This window comes from Simochromis diagramma, unplaced genomic scaffold, assembly GCF_900408965.1.
Source record: "Simochromis diagramma unplaced genomic scaffold, fSimDia1.1 OVJJ01000337.1, whole genome shotgun sequence".
Taxonomy (NCBI): domain Eukaryota; kingdom Metazoa; phylum Chordata; class Actinopteri; order Cichliformes; family Cichlidae; genus Simochromis; species Simochromis diagramma.
In genome coordinates, this window is record NW_024386982.1 from 799408 (window position 1) to 815935 (window position 16528).

Sequence of the window (16528 nt, forward strand, 5' to 3'; positions counted from 1 at the left end):
TAACAAGCACTCTCTTTTTGGAGCCAGACTGGGGAGGGCCATTTGGAGCACAGGATACAAGCAGACTTGACAGACTGGCAGCAGATAATCTGGTCTTGGTGTGTCCTCCAACAGGAAATAGTACATTAACAATATGAGCATATTAGGTCTAAAAGAAATGTTTTCTATTTTTGCCATTTCCGCAATCAGGAATGAGAAGTTCTGCATAAAGTAAAACAAAAAGTTGATAATAAATTCTTTAAATGGCCAACATTACCTTTTCAATATTTCATCAGAGGATCTCTTGGTCACTACCTCATCTGAAGACAAGCAGTACTCTGGACTTGATCCTATAGAGAGGTCCATAGTCTGAATGAGTGAGAAGAGAACAAGGGAGGAGAACAATCAACTCCTGTAAGCCTCTGTTAAAATTCAACACCACTTAGAAGTGACCTTTCACAGTAACATAGGACAAATTCTGCCAATAGCTTTGCTGGATCTAGTTTCAAACTTAAGTGAGGCAAGGTGCCTCACACCTTCTTTTGTGTGCTCATGTGATCATAAAAGTCAAAGACACAAAGACCGTGGACAGCTGGGAATGAGACCTTAAATGGCTGGAAGAGTACTGTCCTAGAGCCTGGAATAGACAGAGGATAAGTAAAGGAGAAGGAAATGGGATCTGATAGAAAGTCACATAATTGAGGTTGTAGAATTTGTAGTTAATTTGTGCCAGACCTTCATCAGACCTTCATCAAACAACAAACAAACAAACAAAAAAAACAGCAAACAAACAAAGAAAAGAAACTTATGAGAAACTTTAAAAGATGATTTGCCCTCCTTGTCTTGTTTTAGAGGTTTCATTTGCAACACATACAGGTTTATTTGTTCATACATTTTGCACTGAACGTAGATTAATTATAGTATATTGCTTTATATAAATGATATATTATCCCACAATACGCTAGCTATAGTATATATAGCATATTGTTATGTTCCCTTGAGGTTATCACCTGTTGCTGCTGGTCAAAGAAGAAATACAAACCAATCTCAACTACCTGCGTCACAAGCTGTCCCCAAGCTATACTCTGAACCGCCAAGCCCTCAAAGGCAGCCAACAGGAATTTCACAAGTTATCTTTGTGCTCAAGGATAAAGGGAAGAAAACAATTCCATGTCAACAGAAGCCAGCCAAGGGCACTAGCTGCATGTCACATCTGATAGCAGGTTGAAGTATATAGCTACATAGTCAGGGGTCATTTGTGCCCTCTCGTCTTTTGTTCTAGTGGCAAAAGTCATTTATTTAATAGAAAACTAAATGAAATAAAAGGTTTGCTTCATCTGGAGAAAGACAAAAATAATTTGCATTCTTGTGAGAAGAGTTATGACCTCTAAAATTAAGAACATTATGTTGGGCTAAAACTTTTTGCAAAATGAATCAATCAATACAAAAATGAAATTAAACGTTCACATCTGTGTGTATTTCCTTATATCTCTGTCTCTTTATCATAGAGACAGAGTTGAAACACAATATGAATAATTTTATAATAACAATAATAATAATATAACAACAATAACCAACAAACAAAGTCCAGCATAAGGAAAACTCCCACGGCTCTTCCACCAGAAATCATATTGTCTATTAAAACTGTGTAGAGGAAAGGGGAAGGCAACATTATTTGTAAGACCCAAGAGATGTACATGCAAGTACAACAAAAACCCATTTTATATACTATTGTGCTATTGATCTGCTGAACGGACCAAGATTTTTCTTCTCTGTTCAGAAACAGCTGATGACGAGTTACAGTAACATAGAACATACACACATGTATTACATGTGGCACACTATTAGGGAGCTCATGCACCTTGATCAATTAAATATGACTTACTGCAAATTTTATCATAGCAACACAATTATACTACTCATATTGCTGAGTGAAGACCCCACAAACACAACACATGAAAGTTGCAGTGAACCATTCATATGCTTGCTTGAACTGCAGAAAGATAACGGATCTAAATGAAGAATCATATTACAGATGCTCTTTAGTAAAATAGAAGAGTTATAATTTTGTTAATATTAATTTGGTACAAAACTTACAGCCCTTTGATTCCCTTTTTTCATGAAACATGAACCTGGGTTGGATTGCATTGCATCTGAACACATCTATTGTTGGTAAAGAAAAGTAAAGAATGCAGAGTGACCAGGGTTAGACTAAGGGTGTAGATCTAATTGAGAACAGTGGTGAGTGATAATAAAGGGACTTCACAGCTGCGACCTTGGCCTTGTCTTGCCTCTCTGTAGACAACAGCTGCTCTTTATTCTTCCTCTTGAAATGTATTTTACACCCTATTGCTTTACAGACTATTGTTGAACTTTAGATGTCAAGATGCTTAAAGTGGCACAAATCCTGGCCTACTGTATTCATATGTTGAACAGACGACAGAGTGCAAAAGCCTATGACATGGTGGCTCTACCTTCTAATTAACAAATATCCTTTTTTTTTTCATCCCGAAAAAAAAATCTGCCTAATTATTGTTCCCTAAAATAGAAACCCTGGTTAACATATCTGAATCTCTATCTCATGGTGTTTTGGCGTACTATTTAACCTACTTACAAATAATTAATTAGATACTGATACTTAGAATTAGACAGACAAACAGACAGATGATAGATAGATAGATAGATAGATAGATAGATAGATAGATAGATAGATAGATAGATAGATAGATAGATAGATAGATAGATAGATAGATAGATAGACAGACTACCATCTGCCCTAGCCTCCCCCACCTCCTCCTTCACCCTTCGTTGTCATGCCCATGTGGGTGCATTACTCTGTTGCTCACAAGGTGAGAGCAGCAAATAGCTGCTCCAGGCTCTACCCAATTTGGAGAATGCTTTTTGTGATAGACAACCTGGATGCCATTTCTCTGATATTCATTCCCATATTTGGTTGACCTACAACCTTTATTAATGGAGAGGTAGCCTGGTCAGCCACTGGATCAGTCATTTCTCTTAAGGTTGACAGTCAGAGGTAAGAGAACACCCACGCAGGTATAAAAGTTTTAATTATATTAAAATTTCTGCTGCTAGCTATATTTTGTAATAGGTTAGCAATTTATTTGAGTGACAGGACTCCTGTTTCTGTGAACCTTGCTGTCAAATGTGTAATGAATTTGTGATGTTATATGTGATCTTTGGTTCCTTTCTGTGTGCTTCATATAAATAGCACAAATCGTTACTTCCTGTGGAGTGAAACGCCTTAGGTAAAATTTAAAGCTACATTTCTTGAATTTCTGAATCAGTTAACTTAAATGCATTTTTCTATTGGTGCATGTGTGTGTCAGAAAAGAATGGGCATTTTTTGCGATTATGTCTGTTTGGGGTTGCTGGTCTTAAATACCCAAACACCTCAAACACCTTTAGTAGTTGTGTCTCATGCAAAGACCTGCTGCATAACACGTTAATTTGAGCCTTCTGCATACTAAAAGTTACCGGAAATGCTTGATATACAAGAATATAAATATTTTTTGTTGTTTTTAGAAATTCTTTTACTGTCTCTGTTACTAAACCTGCTTTGTGTGCATTTTTCCTGGGTCTTACATGAATTTGGTTAATATATGCTTATGCTTATTTACATTTAATAGACATTTTTTTAAAGGTTGAAAAATGGGGGATGCTGCCATGAAAGAGTTTGGGGCGGCGGCTCCTTACCTGAGAAAGTCAGATAAGGAGCGTCTGGAGGCCCAGACTCGCCCATTTGACATGAAAAAAACAGTGTTTCGTTCCTGACCCTGAAGTTGAGTACGTTAAAGCAACAATCACTAGCCGCGATGGCGACAAAGCCACCGTCGACACTGAATTTGGAAAGGTATATTCATCATATCAGTTCCATTCAAATGTATTTTAGTTTTTAGCTTTGTGTAATACCTGGTACTTCTTTTTGCAGACCGTCACAGTGAAGGAGTGCGATGTGCACCCTCAGAACCCGCCTAAGTTTGATAAAATTGAAGACATGGCGATGTTCACCTTCCTCCATGAACCAGCTGTGCTGTTTAACCTCAAAGAGCGTTACGCAGCATGGATGATCTACGTGAGTTACCAAACTTGAAAGTTATCTTTAGTGAAATAACATTTTCGCATCTGAAACAAAATTTAATATCCCTCTCTTTACATGACAGACCTACTCTGGGTTGTTCTGTGTGACTGTCAATCCCTACAAGTGGCTGCCAGTCTACAACCAGGAGGTGGTCGTTGCCTACAGAGGAAAGAAGAGGAGTGAAGCTCCTCCTCATATCTTCTCCATCTCTGACAATGCCTATCAGTACATGCTGGCAGGTACAAATATCCCTTTTAGCATTCATCTTGAATGACATTTTGTTTGAACATCGTCGCATTTTCCCTGATTTTCTGATATTCTCTTGCTGACAGACAGAGAAAACCAGTCAATCCTTATCACGTAAGTAACTTTACCAACAAGAGTCTTTTTTCAGCAGTTAAGAGTTATACTTCTTGGTCTTGAAATGTATGTCTTTTTCTACTCAGTGGAGAATCTGGAGCTGGAAAGACTGTCAACACCAAACGTGTCATTCAGTACTTTGCCAGCATTGCTGCTGTCCCAAGTGGGAAGAAAGATCCAGCTGCAGAGAAGAAGGTTCTTATGAGACAAGATTTTCTTAATGTTAGACAAACAAAATATAGTCATAATATTGCTGTTTTTCAAGGTTCTTTTTTGTTTAACTAAATCAGGGAACCCTTGAAGATCAAATCATCCAGGCTAACCCCGCTCTAGAGGCCTTTGGCAATGCCAAAACCATCAGGAATGACAACTCCTCCAGATTTGTGAGTGTCTGTATCTGGCTGATGTCAGACTACTTGTTTACATTCATAAATGAAGTTACTTCTTATTCCAAAAATACAAATGAACACACATTTTCCTCCCAGGGTAAATTCATCCGTATTCATTTTGACAACCGAGGAAAGCTGGCCTCGGCTGACATCGAGACCTGTAAGTAAAATTAAGATAATCCATGTTTCCATTTTCTGAGCCATTTTTGTTTGGTTGAAGGCCTCTGCAAATATGAACCAAGAGTGCTTTAACCATGCAAAGCCTGTTTAAATCTGGAGTATTATTTCATAATTAAACATTTGAAAAACTCTATTAAATTTGTTACTGTGTGTCACACTTTCATACCATTTATGATAACTCATTCAGACCTTTTGGAAAAGTCTCGTGTGACCTTCCAGCTCAAAGCTGAGAGGGACTACCACATTTTCTACCAGATCCTGTCTCAGAAAAAGCCTGAACTTCTAGGTAAGGATGAGTACAGGACAGGTGTTTGATTTGTACTCAATCATACATTTCATAGTGAAATAAACATTTTCTATTTAATTTTAGAGATGCTGCTCATCACCAACAACCCTTATGACTACGCCTTCATCTCCCAAGGAGAGACAACAGTAGCCTCTATCAATGATTCTGACGAGTTGATGGCCACTGATGTGAGTTGAATCTCAGATTCACTGCAGCAATTTTAGTCCAAAATTCATTTAATAAAACAAAAAAGAAAATAGTAAAATTAATGTTTTTGATTTTCGTCAGGAAGCCTTTGATGTTCTGGGCTTCACTCAAGAAGAGAAGAACAGTATTTACAAGCTTACTGGTGCAATCATGCACTATGGCAACATGAAGTTTAAACAGAAGCAGAGAGAAGAGCAGGCAGAGGCCGATGGTACTGAAGGTGAGAAATATAATTATAACATAATAGATGATATTCAAATAACTAGGCACTCTGACGCCTGACTAATGCCAGACCTGTTGAATCAAGGAATCACTTAAATAGAAGCTAAATGGAACCTAACAAAGTGAAGGATACAACAATGTAAAAAAAAACCCTCTAGAACAGACGACATCTATCAGTCTGCAAAGGGTTAAAAATCAATTTCTTAGGCTTTGGAACTGCAAGAAGCCATGGTGAGAGCCACTATCCACCAGAAAAACAGACAACTCTGGGGGAGAACAGTTAAAGTACAATTTAAAGTAAAAAAAATACTGAATGTGAATGGATGATGTTATTTTTGTCAGAACATCTTAAACTGTGCAAAATAAAATATGCAAAAAATGTATCACTGTCACTATTTCTCAGATGCTGACAAAGTTGCATATCTGATGGGCCTGAACTCTGCTGACCTCATCAAAGGTCTCTGTCACCCAAGAGTCAAAGTAGGAAACGAGTGGGTCACCAAAGGACAGAATGTCGCCCAGGTACAGAGTTACAGGGAATTTTGTCAGGCTTTGATTTAATGAAAACACACCATTTATTTTGAATCACATATTTCCGTTCTAAGGTGTACTACGCTATCGGTGCACTGGCTAAGTCAGTATATGAGAAGATGTTTCTGTGGATGGTGGTGAGAATCAACCAGTCCCTGGACACCAAACAGCCTCGCCAGTATTTTATTGGGGTGCTTGACATTGCTGGATTTGAGATCTTTGATGTGAGTTTGGAAAAATAAGTTCTTATAATCTTATAAATGGTTGTCCCTAATGTAAGGATGCATTTTAAATCATGAACATACTGTGGTCCATTTCATTTCAGTTCAACACCTTTGAGCAGCTGTGCATCAACTTCACCAACGAAAAACTGCAACAGTTTTTCAACCACCACATGTTTGTACTGGAGCAGGAAGAGTACAAGAAAGAGGGCATCGATTGGGAGTTCATTGATTTTGGTATGGATCTGCAGGCCTGTATCGACCTGATTGAAAAGGTGTGACACTGGACTATATAAAAACATTTCTAATTTTATCCTACTGTTTGTGCATGTTATTCTTAAAACTAAAATGTATGTTAAAATTTTTGTCATGAAAATTGTTTTTCTTCATTATATTTATCTTAGCCCATGGGTATCATGTCCATCCTTGAAGAGGAGTGCATGTTCCCCAAAGCCAGTGATGCCACCTTTAAAGCTAAGCTCTACGACAACCACCTGGGAAAATCTAACAATTTCCAGAAGCCCAGAGTTGTCAAAGGAAAACCAGAGGCTCATTTTTCCCTTGTGCACTACGCTGGAACTGTTGATTATAATATCAACAACTGGTTGGTGAAGAACAAGGATCCTCTGAATGAGACTGTTGTTGGTCTTTTCCAGAAGTCTAACCTTAAGCTTTTAGGCTTGCTTTTTGCCGGATATGCAGGAGCTGATTCAGGTATTTTGACATCCCATAGTGAAAATTAGAAGTCAATAATAATTTCCAACAACAACAGTATTGTAATCAATTTTTCTACAGATTTGAAATGCCTTAAAAATCTGTTGTGATCTGTTGGTTCTCTCAATAAAGTTCGACATTAATTTTTTTTAGCTCAGGAAGGTGGGAAGGGCAAAGGTGGAACCAAGAAGAAAGGTTCTTCCTTCCAAACTGTATCAGCTTTGCACAGGGTGAGATATGTATACATTTTTATTTTTTAATGTAAAGGAGAGATTGTACTGAGTTATACATCATGACTTCAGCAAGAATTTCTCATTATTTTGATAGAGGTTCAAAACTTTGTTCTGATTTGCCCAGTTTTGAAGTTATAGACACTGAAATTAACCAGGCGACACAAACCCTTTATGAGCTGCATTAGAAAGGTCAACAATCTGACTAAAATTGACTATGGCAACTACTTTGTAAACACCCAAAAGGAAACTTACGTACTTACTGTACTTGGTGTCAAAAGCAATAGCAACAATTTACATATGAAAAACTTTCAGGAGAACCTGAACAAGCTGATGACCAACTTGAGGTCAACTCACCCTCACTTTGTACGCTGCATCATCCCCAACGAGACCAAGACTCCAGGGGCCATGGAGAACCCTCTGGTGATGCACCAGCTGCGCTGTAACGGTGTGCTGGAAGGCATCAGGATCTGCAGAAAGGGTTTCCCCAACAGGATCCTCTATGGAGATTTCAAGCAGAGGTTTAAGTTCTCTTAAAACAAATGCATATTAGTATCAATCCATCCATATTAGTAAGTACTTGAAAAGAAACAACTCTTTCATCTGTTGTTTTTCTAACAAAGGTACCGTATTTTGAACCCTAACGCCATTCCCGAGGGACAGTTCATTGACAACAAGAAGGCTGCTGAAAAACTTTTGGGTTCTTTAGATATAGACCACAACCAGTACAAACTGGGACACACCAAGGTCAGTATTTGCATGCTTATAGAACACTTTGAACAGAAACAAGCTGTTACTGACTCTGCTATGTGTTGCTGTAAAAGGTGTTTTTCAAGGCTGGGCTGTTGGGCCAGCTAGAGGAGATGAGAGATGACAGATTAGCCCTAATCATCACTGGCATCCAAGCTCGATCAAGAGGCCTTCTGGCAAGAGTTGAATTCCAGAAGATTGTTGAACGCAGGTAACTTATCAAAGCTTGGTCAAATTCTGTTAGCCAACTCAGTTTATGTTGTGCAGCACAATGTCAAAACAGATTTGCATCATTAAAATTTATCATCTGTCCAGTATACAAGACATATTTTCCACTGAACCATATTTTATCAATGAACAAAATATCAAAATGCAATATGTTCATGGACTTATGGACACAAAATACGGCAACTGTCATTAGATACATGCATAGGAGAATGTTGTGAGGGTTTGGTAAAATATATTAAAAACATATTTTTAATGAAGGATTAATGGTGGGTGGAGTTTTACAAACACTGATTATCTGTTGTCTGCAGGGATGCTCTTCTTGTGATCCAGTGGAACATCCGTGCCTTCATGGGGGTCAAAAATTGGCCCTGGATGAAGATGTTCTTCAAGATCAAACCTCTGCTGAAGTCAGCAGAGACTGAGAAAGAGATGGCCAACATGAAGGAAGAGTTTGCCAAACTGAAAGAGGCTTATGCAAAATCAGAAGCCCGCAGGAAAGAACTGGAAGAGAAAATGGTCACTCTTCTCCAAGAAAAGAACGACCTGCAGCTCCAAGTTCAGGCTGTATGTTAAAGGATTGTTTCTTACAGTATGACAACAAATATCAACATCACATGTATTGTGTGTGTTTGTCGGCTTAATACGTACGTCATACTTTTTGTCTTCAGGAGCAAGACAATCTAGGCGATGCTGAAGAAAGATGTGAGGGGCTGATCAAGAGCAAAATTCAGCTGGAAGCCAAAATCAAAGAGCTGACAGAGAGACTGGAGGATGAGGAGGAGATGAATGCAGAACTGACTGCTAAGAAGAGGAAGCTGGAGGACGAGTGCTCTGAGCTGAAGAAAGACATCGATGACTTAGAGTTAACTCTAGCTAAAGTGGAGAAGGAGAAGCATGCCACTGAGAACAAGGTACAACAAACCTATTAATGACTGTCATTGTGAAATTAATCTGTTACTAAACTGAACCTCTATTCTGGCTATAGGTAAAAAACTTGACTGAGGAAATGGCTGCATTGGATGAAATCATTGCCAAGCTGACCAAGGAAAAGAAAGCTTTACAGGAAGCTCATCAGCAAACTCTGGACGACCTGCAGAGTGAGGAAGACAAAGTCAACTCTCTAACTAAGGCCAAGACTAAGCTGGAGCAGCAAGTGGATGATGTACGAACATAGACTGACTTTGGTAGTTAATGAATAATAATTTTAATATATCAGTACCATTGTAATAATATTTATTTTCCCCCACAGCTTGAGGGGTCTTTAGAGCAAGAAAAGAAAGTCCGTATGGACCTTGAACGAGCAAAGAGGAAGCTTGAAGGAGACCTCAAGTTAGCTCAAGAAAGTATCATGGACCTGGAAAATGATAAGCAGCAGCTCGAAGAGAGGCTGAAAAAGTAAGATGAGATGGGCAGGTTTACAATGAAGCAATAAAAACACACTTTCGATTGTGCCTCAAGTGAAACCTTTTTATTTTATATCCAAAGGAAAGATTTTGAAATCAGTCAGCTGAATGGTAAAGTTGAGGATGAGCAGGTGATGAGTGCCCAGCTCCAGAAAAAACTGAAGGAGTTGCAGGTAATGAATCAAACAAGACCCATGAAAAAGAAAAAGAAAAACATATGGTTTGGAGGAGTAAAATTAAATGTCAAGGTTTGCTTTTGACTCCGATCTAGGCTCGTATTGAGGAGCTGGAGGAAGAGCTAGAAGCAGAGAGAGCTGCTCGAGCCAAGGTGGAGAAGCAGAGAGCTGACCTGGCCAGAGAGCTGGAGGAGATCAGTGAGAGGTTGGAGGAGGCTGGAGGAGCCACAGCTGCCCAGATTGAGATGAACAAGAAGAGGGAGGCCGAGTTCCAGAAACTGCGCAGAGACCTCGAAGAGGCCACTCTGCACCACGAAGCCACTACTGCCACACTCAGGAAGAAACAAGCCGACAGTGTTGCTGAGCTGGGAGAGCAGATTGACAACCTGCAGAGAGTCAAGCAGAAACTGGAGAAGGAGAAGAGTGAGCTCAGACTGGAGCTGGATGATGTGGTCTCCAATATGGAACAAATTGTCAAGGCAAAGGTAAGTTACTTTCAGGCATTAGGGTTTGTTCTCATTGCCAAATCAAACATTAATTTTATAATTGTGTACATGATTGGCCATCTACTGCTTTTTGTTCACAGAACAACTTGGAGAAAATGTGCAGGTCTCTGGAAGACCAGATGAATGAATATAAAACAAAATCAGAAGAGGGACAGCGTGCCATCAATGACTTCACCATGCAGAAAGCAAAGCTTCAAACTGAGAACGGTATGCATTAGACCTGAACAGCATATTTTAGTTGTGCCATTGTGCGGTACTGAATTTAATGTTATGCTTAAATAAGGTGAACTTTTGAGGCAGCTTGAGGAAAAAGATTCTCTGGTGTCTCAACTCACGAGAGGAAAACAGTCGTACACTCAGCAAATTGAAGACCTGAAAAGACAACTGGAGGAAGAAGTCAAGGTAGCAAATAATCATCAGTGTAACCTCATTAGGTAGAGACCATTGGTACACCCAGTGCATAAAGATACATTTTCTTTTAGGCCAAGAACGCATTAGCCCATGCAGTGCAGTCTTCTCGCCATGACTGTGACCTGCTCAGGGAGCAGTATGAGGAGGAGCAGGAGGCTAAAGCTGAACTGCAACGTAGCATGTCCAAGGCCAACTCTGAGGTGGCTCAGTGGAGAACCAAGTATGAAACTGATGCCATCCAGAGGACCGAAGAACTAGAAGAGGCCAAGTAAGCCAAATACACTAAGTCCACTAACTCAGCAAAGGTAAAGAGCGTTTAACCACAAATAAATATTTTCATCACCTAGAAAGAAGCTGGCTCAGCGTCTGCAGGAGGCTGAGGAGGCTGTTGAAGCAGTGAATGCTAAATGTTCCTCTCTGGAGAAGACCAAACACAGGCTGCAGAATGAGATTGAAGATCTCATGGTGGATGTAGAGAGGTCTAATGCTGCTGCTGCTGCTCTGGACAAGAAACAAAGAAACTTTGACAAGGTTTTCATCCGGCACTTATTATTTCACTGAAGCGGAAGGTCAATCTTTTATCTAAAATGAAAACTTTCTTGTAGGTCTTGGCAGAGTGGAAACAGAAGTACGAGGAGTCTCAAACAGAGCTGGAGAGCTCTCAGAAAGATGCCAGGTCTCTGAGCACTGAGCTCTTTAAACTAAAGAACTCCTATGAAGAATCTCTTGAACATTTGGAGACCATGAAGAGAGAGAACAAGAACTTACAAGGTGACTTAATTACCCATTAAAATCATATATGAACAGTTTGTTCACAGTATAACGGCATTTATTTTTTACAATATGCCCTCAGAGGAAATATCTGACCTCACTGAACAAATTAGCGAAGGTGGAAAGAATATTCATGAGCTTGAGAAGATTCGAAAGCAGTTGGAACAAGAGAAGTCTGAGATACAGACAGCTCTGGAGGAAGCAGAGGTAAGCTGCTGCATACTGGCCTTTTTCAAATTTGAAAGATTTTAGGTTGTGAGTATTAATTCATTACAAGTTATGTAGTCATTGTGTCTAATTTCTATTTGTGACAGGCCACATTGGAGCATGAGGAAGGGAAGATTCTCAGAGCCCAACTTGAGTTTAACCAAGTAAAGGCGGACATTGAGCGCAAGCTAGCTGAGAAAGATGAAGAAATGGAGCAATCGAAAAGAAACCACCAGCGAACTGTGGATACTCTTCAAAGCTCTCTGGAGGCTGAGACTCGCAGCAGGAACGAGGCCCTGCGTCTGAAAAAGAAGATGGAGGGAGACCTCAATGAGATGGAGATCCAGCTAAGCCAGGCTAACAGGCAGGCAGCTGAGGCCCAGAAACAACTTAAGGCCGTCCATGCCCATCTGAAGGTCTGAATAAACAAGCAGTTCTACTTCTTTGAAACAAAAATCAAAACCAAAGTGAAACATCAGTTAAAATTTTGGGGGTTTTTATCTTCAAGGATACTCAACTTCAGCTGGACGACTCTCTGCGAGCCAGTGATGATATGAAGGAAAACATTGTCATTGTTGAGCGACGCAACAACCTTCTTCAGGCTGAAGTGGAGGAACTGAGAGCAGCTCTGGATCAAACGGAGAGAAGCCGCAAACTTGCAGAGCAAGAGCTGCTGGATGTCAGTGAGAGAGTGCAGCTACTGCACTCACAGGTAAGACTGGAGAAGACTTGATACAGAAACTATCTATTGAAAATATACTCAGGAATTTAGAAAATTATATTTTTCATCTGAACACCAGAACACCAGCCTGATAAATCAAAAGAAGAAGCTGGAGGCTGATACATCCCAGCTTCAAACTGAAGTGGAGGAGGCAGTGCAGGAGTGCAGGAATGCAGAGGAGAAAGCCAAGAAGGCCATCACTGATGCTGCCATGATGGCAGAGGAGCTGAAGAAAGAGCAGGACACCAGCGCTCATCTGGAGCGAATGAAGAAGAACATGGAGCAAACCATCAAAGACCTGCAGCACCGCCTGGATGAAGCTGAGCAGATCGCCATGAAGGGAGGCAAGAAGCAGATTCAGAAGCTCGAGGCCAGGGCAAGTCAAAATCGTGTTAATGAAGTCAAATCGATATAATAAATTACCAAATAATCAAACAAGGAAAATATTTAGTATGTTATAAGTAATCTTTTTGTTCAACAGATCAGAGAATTGGAGAGTGAAGTTGAAGTTGAACAAAGGAAATCAAGTGATGCCGTCAAGGGAATACGAAAATACGAGAGACGGATTAAAGAGCTGACGTATCAGGTATTTTTGAGTGAGGGAAGAAACAGTAAAAATTAAATTCATATTTACTTTGACTCAGAGAAATACAATTTTTTTCTTGTTTGCTTCCAGACAGAAGAGGATCGTAAGAATCTTACCCGTCTGCAAGATCTGGTAGACAAGTTGCAGCTAAAGGTGAAATCCTACAAGAAAGCTGCTGAGGAAGCTGTAAGTAGTCTTTGCATTTTTCTTTTACACACTAAAAAAGCATTGCACCTGTTCATCATTTCTTCTCGCCTATTAATCATATAGAAATATAGAAAATATACAGCAGGCCATCTTAAGGATATTGTGCTTCTGTTCTACAGGAGGAACAGGCCAACAGTAATCTTACCAAGTTCCGCAAACTTCAACATGAGCTCGATGAAGCTGAGGAAAGAGCTGACATTGCCGAGTCCCAGGTCAACAAGCTACGTGTCAAAAGCCGTGACGCAGGGTCAAAGGTCAGTATCTGTACATTTTTTTTAAAAGTGTGTCTTGTTTCTATAATGACACATCGCATGTATCTGTTTTAGGAATTTTATAAAGATTTCATTTACCATCAGAATCCACAGATGCATTTTACAGTTTGCATATAACTGCATATTTAAAAGTTAATTTTACAAATATGTCCAAAATTGAATCTACAACAGTTGAAAGTTTTCAGTTTTGTCACATAGTATAGTCAATTAAAGTGAACCATTAATATGTCCAATAATACTTAACAATATTTCATTCTCTCTTGTTTGTGTCTCTGTTTCCAGAAAGGTCATGATGAGGAGTAAAACACATGGTCTGAATCCCTGTTTCTGAGACATCGGATGTATTAGTAACGGTGTCTCCCTATGCATGTTGGTTGGTCAGTAGAATAAAATGAATCTGCATCTGAAACTGTGTCTTGACTTTTTTTTGTTGCTTATTAGTGGCAGTCCTATTAATTAATATTACATATAAGAAATATAACTAAAAAATTAAACTGTAAAATGTAAGTACAGCTTGAATATAACATGATACTGCATACACTTTTCTCGAATAATTTGGAATCAAGAAAATGTATCACACGTGTGAAAATGGCTATTAAATGGTTATTAAAAAAGCAGAGTGGATATCATGTGATACAATCTACAGACTCAAAGATTGATTTAGAGTTTTTGATCACAGAACAAAAAATACATTATGACCCAGCTGTATTCTAAGGAGCTTGGAAAGAAAAGTGTCTGGACTTCTTTAAGTTTCATCTGACAAGCTTCTTCAGTTCTAAGAGCAAATGGTGGAGAGTCCCATATTTTAAGCCCTATGGGAGTGTCACCAAGAGGGTCGTGGACCCCCTATTGATCCTCTACCTAATCAGGATGGGCCAGGATGTGAGTGGGCGTTAAGGCGTCTGGGAAGGGATCTCAAAACTGGATTATAGATGGCAGACAGTTGGTGTCGTAAGCCACCGTCTCTGTTCAAGGATGTTCGTTCACAGTGGACTTCTTTCACTCCTCTTTCAAACCATCTGTCCTCTCTGTCCAAAATGTGAACCTAATTGTATCTTTCATATATAAGTTAATTAATAAATAATCATTAATTTTTTAATCTAGGAGTGAAAACAGTTGATAAAAAAGATTATATGAATAAAAGAAAAGAAAAAGGTTATATAATTCCATCAAACTTCCTCAGGAGTCGAAATAGGCAGCTTCATGTTAAACAGCTTTATGGGGTGTTTGTTTGTGTGTCAGTGTTTCTCATGATAGATTGGCTAAAGTCTGGCTGGACCTATGCTGTCTTTTGAATACATTGTTTCTAGACAATGGATGGTGGCTGAGTTTTCCCACCTAATTAACTAGTGAAAACATTGTTTTATGTAAGAGGTGCTACACCACCCATCCAGGAAAGAGCTATAGAGAATTGATACATTCTTTGAAATGTATATTGGTTGTGCATGTTTTGGATTTTTTATTTTTTATTTTTTTTGCATTTTTGTGTCCTAATAATGTAAAATACAGTAGTAAAAACACTGATGACAATAATACAGTTTTATCATGGTCAAATACTAAAGGATAATCATCAGAGAAAAATAATACAGAAAATACTGGGTAAATACATAAAGTGACTATGGCACCTAGCTCATGGGAAGATTGACAAAATATCTTGATGATCAGAACATGGCTTATCATGGATACAGGCAAAGCTAGGGCAGACAGTATGGTAGCAGAGCACAATGCACAAAGTGTTTCTTCACTCAGGAGTCACACACTGATGAACTTCTCATCATGCCCTGTGCATCCAAACACTATAAAGTTTAGCTCCCTGCTCCTCTGAACAGCAAAAGAAACAGCCAAGATATTTTTGAATTCATCATGTGTACTATAAGCACAATACGACCGTGGCTCAGGGGGTTGGAAATCGCATCTGTAACCGGAAGGTCGCCGGTTCGATCCCTGGGCTCTCTGTCCTGGTCGTTGTGTCCTTGGGCAAGACACTTTACCCTACTTGCCTACTGGTGTTGGCCAGAGGGGCCGATGGCGCGACATGGCAGCCTCGCTTCTGTCAGTCTGCCCCAGGGCAGCTGTGGCTACAACTGTAGCTTGCCTCCACCAGTGTATGAATGTGAGAGTGAATGAATAGTGGTATTGTAAAGCGCTTTGGGTGCCTTGAAAAGCGCTATATAAATCCAATCCATTATTATTATTATAATACACACGATTACGTCAGTTGATTCTGATCATCTGATAACTTGCGCCCTTTTTCATGGATTAATTGATTAATCTGAAATTTCCATATCCATTTTCATGTGTGACAGCATGCCTGTTTACAAAAAGTTTGGTAACTACACTATAGTTAGAGACACGAATGAACCTAAGCAACTTAAAATTCACTATTGTCATTGAAAAAACAAAATTAAAATGTTATCTTTCAATTAGTAGTTGTAGACATAGAGGTTCCCTACAATACCCCACAGCGCCACAGCACCCTCAGCACTTCCAGCAGATTTCTAATTAGCTTAAGCTCTTTATTGCAAAGAGACCATGTTATTTAGAATTTGTCCTACTTACAAGGGTAACTTATAATAATGACCACTGATATAGACAGTAGTCTGGCCTTTTAGCCACTGCGTAATTCAACCATATAATCAAGACTTTCTCATATGCACATATCTACATTGGTATAGTTAAGTGTCTGATTTGTGACCTCTTATAAAAATTCAAACAGCAATTCTCCCAAGAACTCACCTTTGGTAGTGACATGCAATTCCCGAGTTTGTCTCATTCCTCTGGTTTTCCCATTTAAAAAAAACCTTTGAAGGAAGGAAAGGGTAAGAAAATTTCAAACAAATTAAATTATTTTAATTCATGCAACATTCTGACA

The 16528-nt window shown here is 39.2% G+C and overlaps 1 pseudogene; it reads left to right on the plus strand.

The window, feature by feature from the left end:
* The first annotated feature begins 2897 nt into the window (after positions 1–2897).
* Positions 2898–14065, plus strand: LOC120738373 (annotated as a pseudogene).
* Positions 14066–16528: the final 2463 nt, after the last annotated feature.